Source organism: Schistocerca cancellata, chromosome 3 (genome assembly GCF_023864275.1).
Source record: "Schistocerca cancellata isolate TAMUIC-IGC-003103 chromosome 3, iqSchCanc2.1, whole genome shotgun sequence".
Taxonomy (NCBI): Eukaryota; Metazoa; Arthropoda; class Insecta; order Orthoptera; family Acrididae; genus Schistocerca; species Schistocerca cancellata.
This window is the reverse complement of record NC_064628.1, coordinates 658,499,351-658,511,384: the sequence shown is the minus strand read 5'-3', so window position 1 is coordinate 658,511,384 and position 12,034 is coordinate 658,499,351.

Sequence of the window (12,034 nt, the reverse complement as noted above, 5' to 3'; positions counted from 1 at the left end):
GAACGCACATTGGAAGCGTGTATTCGTCATCGCCATACTGGCGTATCACCCGGCGTGATGGTATGGGGTGCCATTGGTTACACGTCTCGGTCACCTCTTGTTCGCATTGACGGCACTTTGAACAGTGGACGTTACATTTCAGATGTGTTAGAACCCGTGGCTCTACCCTTCACTCGATCCCTGCGAAACCCTACATTTCAGTAGGATAATGCACGACCGCATGTTGCAGGTCCTGTACGAGCTTTTCTGGATACAGGAAATGTTCGAACTCTGCCCTGGCCAGCACATTCTCCAGATCTCTCACCAATTGAAAAGTCTGGTTAATGGCGACCGAGCAACTGGCTCGTCACAATACGCCAGTCACTGCTCTTGATGAACTGTGGTATCGTGTTGAAGCTGCATGGGCAGCTGTACCTGTACACGCCATCCAAGCTCTGTTTGACTCAATGCCCAGGCGTATCAAGGCCGTTATTACGGCCAGAGGTGGTACTGATTTCTCAGGATCTATGCACCTGAATTGCGTGAAAATGTAATCACATGTCCGTTCTAGTATAATATATTTGTCCAATGAATACCCGTTTATCATCTGCATATCTTCTTGGTGTAGTAATTTTAATGGCCAGTAGTGTATATGTATTGTAATATTAAGGAACTATCTGTATTGTAAACTAGCTATAAATATGAACTATAAATGTTAAAGAACAAATTGCATAGTAAAATTAGTAAAAAGAACAAACTGCATTTTAAAATTAGTTAATAATATCATTGTTAAATGTAAAAGAACCAAAGAAAACTTGCACTGTAGAGCAAGAAAAATGTAATAAATGCTTAAAAATAAAATTGTTAAAACCTATGGTTGGAAAGAGCAAACAGCAAACCCTCAGACAGCCCGCTCTGCCCCCTCAGGGCAAAAAGTGCAAACAAAAACTGGAGGAGGAGTCTCAGGTCGCACCTGATGAAGGTTGAAGGTTACGAGCTACGTTACCGAAATATCGTGCAAGAACGAACCTGATATCCGGCAGAATACCCGACAACCCAAGATGTACTTCCAAAATATTAGAGAAAAACCCAAATTTTCAAGATGATGATTATGTTAACAACAAATGTTTCTGATAATTTGAATAATGAGAATAAATCAGTCATTAAAATTGCTTGGCAAGGAAGAAGATAGAAAACTCTAGCAGCAGCGAGGTTCGATCCAGAGCTCTTCATCTTATGAAACCAACCGTTTAGTAGATATTTTTTCTTTTCTATTCGAGGAAAGAGGCACGGGTAGGGCAGGGGTCGATACTCGAGGCCTGGCCAGCCCGTCGCCACACCCACACAACTTGCTCTTTGCTCTAGGATCAGTGAAGGGAATAGGCAGTTTTTTCTAAATATAAGACGACCTTCGCTACATGGAAACAATTGCAGCCTAGTGACGGCTTCAAGTTTGTATTCTCAAAGAATTGGATTCATGTCCGGATTGTCCTGTGCGCTGTTATTCAGATTAAGTTTACTACTTCGGCTTCTCGTAACTTGGAGCGCTCCACTCGCCTGACGTTGCACACTTGAAGTTAAATCGTTGTTGCTCCCAGATAATGACGAAGGAACTCTCCTGTTTCCTTTTTTTTTTTTTTAAGAATTTAACTCAAACAGAAATGGTGGTTTCGGGCATGCCTGTTGCCTAAGAGCTAAATGTGCCTTTATGTCTCTCCAAAACACAAAACGTTATTCTAAAGGCACTAACCTTGCGCCGTGCACTCATAAATAAACAAACGTTCTGAAAATTGAAACAGAGATGTGAATATAAAGAACCTTTAGGATACACCTCTTCCATTTAGGATAAGAGTGCTTGTGTTAAATCAGATTCCTTCTGTAGTGCGAGAACGCAGTGAGACACGACTACATACGCGCTCTTTGCTTTGTCACACTGTGTTCAAAACTGCTGGCAAATAACTACCCATCTGGACCTTCCATTTTCTTTGCTGGGAAATGTTCGTGTACTCTCGCATGACGCCGTATTGAAATTCGACTTGAGATTTGCTCTTCCTTGCCAAGTAGAACTCTACGAATTTACCCATGAGCCAATAGGTTGAAAGTCATTTCTGATTTGGGTAAGGCCATCTTGTGGGAGCGAGCAGTTCTTCCAGAGCTATATTGTCATCAGTCGTGCGGTTCATGATAGCCAGTTTATGTCGTGTCCATAGCCATACCTAGTTAGCGGTGCTACAAGTAAAACGGCGAAGTAGTCGTCTGACAGTCCAAGCATTAGTCGGTATTTGACAGACAGATCTCAAAGATGCGCTCATTTGTGCTTATGGTGTTGTGTAAAGCGCAATACCATGTAGCTCTTACGTGTGACGGTAAGGTTGTAACATGAATTTTTTGATAAACTCTACTCCAAGTGATTGTGGAGAATTTCTTCGCTAATTTTCTTATACACTTACCTTCCGTAAGTACTTTATAAACTTCCTTGCTTGTGTAGTTCCTTACCCTTGGTCTGATGTAGCTGTTCTCAATAATATATGTTTTAATATGCGACAACCTATAATCTATATAACCGACCATAACTGGCACCCTGTTGTCTGGAGGAGACACTGCATTCACAACGTAAGCTGTGAGATTTCCATCACCTGCTGTTATGGCCTTTGCCGTCCGAGATATCAACAGAGCTCTGCATTTGCCTCTAACGTTGGTGAGACCTACACCACCTCTCGTTCTGGGTAGAGTCATGGTTTGATAATCTACCCTAAGGATTCGCCCTCTCCATATGAACCACGTTAGAGCAGATTCAATTTCTTTCCCTATTGTTGAAGGCAAAGGGAAAATACTTGCCTAACATCTGCAGACAAATTTGTTGCGTCCAATTTCAATTCCACGGAGCTTGACAAGTAATGATCGTAGAAGAGGCTCAATTGATAACGAGAACAGCAGCATCGAGAGGGGGCAGCCTTGTCGTATCGACACTAGGATGGGAAATCCCGCTGTGAATTGCCCATTGACAAGAATTATTGACGCTGCATATCATCTCCTGATCATATCGACGAAAGAAGGTTTAATTCCCATTTTCGACATGACACGTAGCAGGTAGTTGCGACAGACCCTGTCAAACGCTTTGTCCATGTCTGGCGACATGATGGCCACTCCGCAGTTGGACGCCGAGGCGACAGCCGTTGCATCCCGGTATTCTTCTAGCGCTTGCTGTATTGTCCTCCTAGGGACGCCGCACGACTGATTTTGACCGATAAGGCGACCAGCAATGATGTTCAATCGATGAAGCAATACCCTAGCAACTATCTTGTAGTCAGAGTTTAGGAGCGATGTAGAACGCATGGTTGTCAAATCATTAGTACATGCACTTTTAGGAAACACTACAAGCCCTTCTAAAAACTCACATGGAATAGTGGCAGACGTACGTTGTTCGTCCAACACTCCAGTCAGCGTACTACCGAGGAAATTCCATTACTGTGGGTAAAACTCTAACGGTAACCCATCGGGTCCAGGGGATTTGTTCCACGAGCTTCCTTTCAAGGCTTCGTACAGTTCTTCTATAGTGATGGGAGCTTCCAGCTCTGCGTTTTCCATATCCGTCACAGTCAGGTCAACACAGTTTAAAAAAGGCCTCACAATTGTCGTTGTCGCCAGTGTCCCCTTCGGCATACAGTTTCGTGAAATAATGTGAATGATGTCCTGCTGATGGATAAGTTGGACTCTATCATCATTTCGGAGAGAACTTATGTGCAGCCGGCGTCCTCTTTTGAATTCGGCGGGAGAAGGTGGAAAAGCGCAGTTTTTTCATTCTCAATGCCGCTGTTGTCTCTCGATATTATTTTAACTCTCTCTATTTGCTGGCGTTTCAGATCGGTTATTTTGGCCTTGATCCGTTTTATTCTCATGATGTGACGTGGTACATTGCTTGTGTGTCTTTCCCACTGTTTCCTTTCAAAAGCGTAGCGTTTGAGTAAAGTTCGTATTTTAGGTTTCGCATTTACCCACAGCTCCATTTTAGTTCTGCAGCACCGTATATTCCTTAAGCACATTTCCCAACCTCGCGTTAACTCGTGCTCAAGTACAGTTCCATCAGGTGTGAGATACTGAATTTCCAGACACCCCTACCCTGAAATGTCCTTTGCCTGGGCATGTTAATCGTAGCCACAACTGCCAAATGGTCAGAAAAACTCACTGGAGATGTTTCAACGCTGAGAACACTATTTTTAAGGCGACGAGAGGCGTAGATGTGGCCTATTCCACTCATGGAATGGATAGCAATATAAGTGAAACCTGGGTTCGCTCTTGGCTGGTTTTGCCAGGTGTCGATGAGGTGCAGTCCGTTCTCTAAGTCTACCAGTTGCAGGCATATGTTAGGATTGGGCGTTTGGTCGGCGGCTGAAAGAACACAGTCACCATCAAGGATGATGTTCTCGTTCGCGGGAGTGATTAACTCAACCGTAATTTCCTGAAAGAAGGCAGATCGACCCAGTCTGGCCTGAGTACCGGACGGAGCCTAAATATTTATAAGCGGAGCTGTGTCTGTTTTCACATAAATTCCTCTTCCACTTGCTAATTTCTTTACACCTCTAAGTATAATAACGTCCTTGAATAACGTGGCAGTGTCGATTTCAGGTCCTCTATTGAGGATAGCATTGTATCCTGCGATACGTTCCACTCTGTCCGTACGCACTTCTTGCAACATTACTACGTCTATATCAAAAGCATATATAAAATCACGTAAGAATTCAATTTTTGTCAAACTAGTGATTCTGTTAATTTTAACTGTAGCTATACTATACGATTGTAGATCAGAGGTACTACACATTTCTGTCAGGCTTCGATTCACAGTAGTGTGTTAATAGAAGTTATCTTCCATGTCTGCATCAGTTCCAGCGAGCTTCAACGGCTCGCGTCCGCCACCGTGTGTTGCAGGCGGATTACACTCCTCCATATTATCATGCCAAGGTGAGTTGTCCTATGGGGGTGCAGACACGTCCATTCTGTTCCAAAAGTCGCGGATTCGTTGCCTTGCGATTTGTTAGGAAACGTTGCTCCAGAGCCGGTAGATTAAGCGTCTGCTGCTTGCGATGGGGGGTCTCGTGGACCGTGTCCCTCTCATTCTTCGTGCCTTGCCTTCAGGTGTTGCTGCCATTGCTTGGTTTTGAATACCGACTTCCTTATCCTCCCCCCATGCACCTAGGAGGTTAGCTCTCCGTGGTTCTTTTTTCCCCTTCGGTGCTTCTATAGGTTGATTGTTCGTGTTTGCTGCACCTTTTTGAATCATTATGATCTTTGTGGGTTCCTCTAATTTTCCCGTTCCTCGATCTGAGTGTAGCGACCTTCTTGATTTCTTCGAGATTCGTTCATGTTCTTCCTGGCTGTCCATTGGCATGTCATGTACACTATTGGCCATTAAAATTGCTACACCAAGAAGAAATGCAGATGATAAACGGGTATTCATTGGACAAATACATTATACTAGAACTGACATGTGATTACATTTTCACACAATTTGGGTGCGTAGATCCTGAGAAATCAGTACCCAGAACAACCACCTCTGGCCGTAATAACGGCCTTGATACGCCTGGGCCTTAAGTCAAACAGACCTTGGATGGCGTGTACAGGTACAGCTGCCCATGAGGCTTCAACACGATACCACAGTTCACCAAGAGTAGCGACTGGCGTAGTGCGACGAGTCAGTTGCTCGGCCACCATTGACCAGACGTTTCCAATTGGTGAGAGGTCTGGAGAATGTGATGGCCAGGGCAGAGCTCGAACATTTTCTGTATCTAGAAAGGCGTGTACAGGATCTGCAACATGTGGTCGTGCATTATCCTGCTGAAATGTAGGGTTTCGCAGGGATCGAATGAAGGGTAGAGCCACGGGTCGTAACACATCTGAAATGTAACGTCCACTGTTCAAAGTGCCGTCAATGCGAACAAGAGGTGACTGAGATGTGTAACCAATGTCTCCCCATGCCATCACGCCGGGTGACACGCTAGTATGGCGATGACGAATACACGCTTCCAATGTGCGTTCACCGCGATGTCGCCAAACACGGTTGCGACCATCATGATGCTGTAAACAGAACCTGGGTTCACCCGAAAAAATGACGTTTTGTCATTCGTGCACCCAGGTTCGTCGTTAAGTACACCATTGCAGGCGCTCCTGTCTGTGATGTAGCGTCAAGGTTAACCGCAGCCATGGTCTCCGAGCGGATAGTCTGTGCTGCTGCAAACGTCGTCGAACTGTTCGTGCAGATGGTTGTTGTCTCGCAAACGTCCCCATCTGTTGACTCAGGGATCGAGACGTGGCTGCACGATCCGTTACAGCCATGCGGATAAGATGCCTGTCATCTCGACTGGTACGTCGTTGGGATCCAGCACGGCGTTTCGTATTACCCACCTGAACCCACCGATTCCATATTCTGCTAACATTCATTGGATCTCGACCAGCGCGAGCAGCAATGTCACGATACGATAAACCGCAATCGCGATTTTACAATCCGACCTTTATCAAAGTCGGAAACGTGATGGTATGCACTTCTCCTACTTACACGAGGCATCACAACAACATTTCAACAGGTAACGCCGGTCGACTGCTGTTTGTGTATGAGAAACCGGTGGAAACTTTCCTCATATCAGGACGTTGTAGGTGTCACCACCGGTGCAAACCTTTTGTGAATGCTCTGAAATGCTAATCATTTCCATATCACAGCATATTCTTCCTGTCGGTTAAATTTCGCGTCTGTAGCACGTCATCGTCGTGGTGTAGCAGTTTTAATGGCCAGTAGTGTAGTTTCTGTCGTTCCTGCTGTGCTTTTTCTCTCAAGATGGACGCAATTTTTTCAGCTCCTTGATGGGCAATCCGGCGTTTTTTGTTTTCATTTTCGTTGGTGGAGCTTGCTGGTGTTATGTCGTTTGTCATCTGTGCTTCAGTTTCATGTGAAGACTGCTTCTCGTTGTTCGGAGCTGCGGTCGTGACAATGTCTGCCTCGCTGCCTCGTTCAGTGTCGGTGGGATGAACTGTAGCTGCATCTTCTAGAGTTTCTTCAGCAGTGGTCGTTCTCATTCGAGTGTCCTCTTCGACGTGGCCCGTAGTGTTATCAATAACTGCCTCTGATGACGTAGCTGTGGTTTCACGAGCTGCTGCGACGTACGTTATCAAATGGTTCAAATGGCTCCGAGCACTATGGGACTTAAATCTGTGGTCATCAGTCCCCTAAAACTTAGAACTACTTAAACCTAACTAACCTAAGGACATCACACACATCCATGCCCGAGGCAGGATACGAACCTGCTACCGTAGCAGTCCTGCGGTTCCGGACTGAGCGCCTAGAACCGCTAGACCACCGCGGCCGGCGTACGTTATCGGTAGCTGCGGCATGGCGGGGGCGGGTGGAACAGTTGCCTCCCCCGTCGATAGTTTAGTCACTCGGCGGTGCAGACAGTGAGCGCTTACGTGTCCTGTGGAGCCACATCCAGGGCATGTTCTAGGCTGCCCCTCATAAATAACAATGGCCCTATATGCACAGACGTTAACATAGGGGGAATATGATTTATGAATTTTAACCTGTCGCACACAATTTAAGACCTGGAATTTACGTGCATCGGACCACTTTCAGCAATGTCACATAGAATGGTGCTATAAGGCTCCAATACAGTATTAATCTGCTCTGCAGTTATTTCAAATGGCAGTTCGAAAACTGAAATAGTTCTGATTCCAAGTCCAGCGTGAGTAACTTTAAAGTTACCGACATTGCCGTCACAATGTTTGAACTTTAAGTTTTTCCCATATAATTCTACAATTTGGTCACTTTTTTCGGGATTCTTTAACTTAAGATAGACGGTACTACTACTGATCGACAGACGAATTCCAATTATATCTTCAGCTGTTAACTACTTCTTCCAGAAAGTCCTCTACTTCAAACAATTTAGGTCATGCATAATTGTTGTCAAACGTAAGCTTCAGAGTATCTTTCCTTACAGTTTCTACCATTAGAAATCGGATCTGCACTGAGCGAATAAGTTACGAACGCTCTGCGGCGTTACACTCACCGACAACAACAGCACACGGCCGCTAGCAGCGTGGACGTAAACACGGCTCACTTCCGCACGCCACGCTGAACAAGGGCCGACTACCTCGGTCGGCTACGAACTCCTTGCCTTCTACCGACCACACATTAGTGTATATATGTATGAAAGCCTAAAACTTTAAAACTTCTCGAAAACTGTTGATAGTTGTGGCTTGTTATTTGCATATGTTTATCGGTGAGAGCAAGTACGCACCACACCCTTGTGAGTTAGCCTCTCTTTTAACTATTAAAAAATTATAATCTATTTTAACTCCCTCGAACAAAAAACTGTGTTCAGTACTTGAAAGAAATCACATTTCACAGCGGTTTACAAGTAGGCTAGTAGAAGTGATCCACAAAACTACTGCATAATCTCCTTGACATCTATTTGCTGTAGAATATTCTGAGTTCAAACATAATTAAATATTTCGAACAGAACGCCCTCCTCCGTGCCAGCCAACATGCATTTCGGAAACATCAATCACGTGAGACCAAGCACGATTTTTAACACATCACGTACTGAAAGGTTTGGATCAAAGCAGTCACGTAGATGCAATACCTCTTGATTTCCGAAAGTCAGTTGATTCAGCACCATAGCGACCCTTATTAACAAAAGTACTGTCGTATGGAGTATCAAGCTTAATTTGTGACCATATTGAGGATTTTTTTGGTTGGAAGGACGCACCAAGCTATCTTGAATAGAGAGTTACCGACAGGAGTAGATGTAACTTCAGCTGTGCGCCAGGGAAGTATGTTTGGATCCTTGCTATACGTGTTGTATATTAATGATCTTGCGGATTTTATTCAGATGAGGCAGTTACTTATAATGAAGCATCGTCTGAAAGAACCTGCATAAATATTCACTCAGTTCTTCATGAGATTTCAAATTGGGCAAAGAACAGCAACCTGCTTTAAATGTATGTATCCTATAAATCTAATATCAATGTGTCACAGTTGGAAAACGGTGAGTTCATACAAATACCTAAGTGTAACAGTTTGGAGTGGTTTTAAATGTAATGATGACATAGGCTGAGTTGTGGGTAAAGCACGTGGCAATTTTTGGTAGAACATTGATGAAGTACAGTCATTCTACAATGGAGATTGCTTACAAACAACTCGTGCGACCCATCCTAGAACATTGCTAAAATGTGTGGGACCTGTACCAAACAGGGCTAACAGCGGTTATTGAACCTGTACACAGAAGGGCAGCACGAATTGTCATAGGATTATTTGATACGAGGGACAGTGTCACAGACATTCTGAAGAAACTGAACTGGCAGACTCTTGAAGATAGACGTAAACTGTCACGAAAAAAGAAACGGTTTTAAATGATTGTTCTATGAATATACTACAACCTCCTACGTATCGCTCCCGCAGTGATTGTGAGAACAAGACTAGATTACTTGCAGCATGCACGGAGGCGTTTAAACAATCATTCTTCTCCCGCTCCGCACGCGAATGTAACCGGAAAAAAACTCTAAATTGTACAGTGGGACGTGCCGTTTGCCATCCACTTCACAGTGGTTAGCAGCGTGTAGACATAAATGTAAATTTCCAGTGTTTTCATTGTGTTGTTCTTTGCTACATTTTGCTCCTTGCGTAATATGGTAAGAGAGTTGCGTACCTCTTGCAGTATGTGCCTTGTGTAACCGAGGTGCTTTGCTAGAGCAAGTTTACCTCCCTTACGCAACCTAGATGCTGCTACATGCTCATTAAATGCAACTAGTAACTGGAAGAACTTTCGAAATACAGTCCCTCGTCGATCAGTCGTCAGTTGTAACTGAAGACTTTAGACAGAGAGTTTTTCGTTTTGGAGATGTAATATCTCATTTACATCTACATCTGCATGTATACTGTGTGTGGTAAAATCTCTCTAATTTTACCTTCATGGTCTCTCCGTGAGATGTTCTTAGAAGGAAGCAATGTACTGCCTGTCTCTTCTAGGAACGCAAGCGCTCGCAACTTTTACCAGTAGACCACACCGCGATGCTGGCGTTACGTCGTCACGAAGATGCTCAGGCAACTCCAGTGGCAGACGCTGGAAGAGAAACTTCTGCATCGCGGTGTGGTCTACTGTTAACGTTCCGAGAGTGTACGTTCCTGGAAAAGTCAAATTTTACGCTTACTAGATGAACCTGAAATGAAATGTATGCTCTTGTTTGGATCTTCTCTATTTCCTCTCTCAATCATATCTTGTACGGATCCAAAACTGACGGACAATATCCGAGTATTGACCGAACGAGGGTTTTGCAATCTGCTTCCTTTTTGGGTGGACCACATTTCCTGAAGATTCTTCCACAGACTCTCAGTCTGTCATCTGCCTTAGCTGTGATGTGTCAATGCGCTCGTTCCACTTTAAATTGCGCCGTGCGCATACTGCTAGGTATTTTATATATGAAACTGTTTCCAGTCATTGTTCTGCATTCCTGTAATCACACAATAATGGGTCTTTCTGCGTCTTTATTTGTAATACGTTACATTTTCTTATGTTGAGGGTCAGTTACCACTGCCTGCCCCAAGTGTCGTTCCTCTGCGGGTCCTCTTGCATTTAACTACAGTTTTATAACGTTCCCACGTCTCTGTATACACCAGCATCGACCAAGAAAAATTATCCACGAGATTACTTATATATACTGTGAAAATTAATGATCCTATAACACCCCTGATCAGCTGTGAATCTGTACTAGGCAACATTACATCTTTCATTCTGTCCATAGGTATGATGTTTGGTATTGTAGGTTTACCCTGGCAATTGCTTTTTATAACATACCACTTTGTGAAAATGAATCCAAACATTTTTCTTACATTTATTGAGTAGGCTGTTTCACTGAAGTGCCAAAGAAACTGGAATAGCCATGCGTATTCAAATACAGGGATATGGAAACAGGCAGAATACGGCGTTGCGGGTGGTTACTGCTGCTACAATGTGCAGGTTATCAAGATTTAAGTGAGTTTGAAGGTGGTGTCATAGTCGGCGCGCGAGTGATGGGACACAGCATCTCCGAGGTAGCGATGAAGTGGGGATTTTCCAGTACGACCATTTCACGAGTGTAAGTGAATATCAGGAATTCGGAAAAACATCAAATCTCCGACATGTCTGCGGCTGGAAGAAGATCATGCTAGAACGGGACCAACGACGACTGAAGACAATCGTTCAACGTAACAGAAGTGCAACCCTTCCGCAAATTGCTGCAGATTTCAACGCTGGGCCATCAACAAGGGTCAGCGTGTGAACCATTCAACGAAACTTCATCGATACGGGCATTCGCAGCCGAAGGCCCACTCATGTTCCCTTGATGAATCCACGACACAAAACTTTACACCTCGCCTGGGCCCGTCTACACCGACATTGAACTGGTGATGACAGTAAACATGTTGTCTGGTCGGACGAGTCTCGTTTGAAATTGCATCGGGCTGATGGACGTGTACGGGTATGGAGACAACCTCATGAATCCACGGACCCTGCACGTCAGCAGTGGACTGTTCAAGCTGGTGGATGCTCTGTAATGGTGTGTGGTCTGTGCAGCTGGAGTGATGTGGGACCCCTGATCGTCTAGATACGACTCTGGCAGGTGACAGGTACGAAAGAATCCTGTCTAACCACCTGTATCCATTCATGTCCATTGTACGTTACAACGGAATTTGGCAATTCCTACAGAACAATGCGACACCCCACACGTCCATAACTGCTACAGAGTGGCTCCGTGAATACCCTTGTGAGTTTAAACACTTCCGCTGACCACCAAGCTCCCCAGACATAAACGTTATTCAGCATATCTGGGATACATTGCAACGTGCTGTTCAGGAGAGATCTCCACCCACTCGTACTCTTACGGATTTATGGGCAGCCCTGCAGGATTCATGGTTTCAATTCCCTCCAGCACTGATTTAGACGTTAGTCGTGTCCGTGCCACGTCGTGTTGCTGCACGGGAAGTCTTATGTCAAGCACATTTTTCATTTTTAAATGTTCATGTTTGTTATATTTA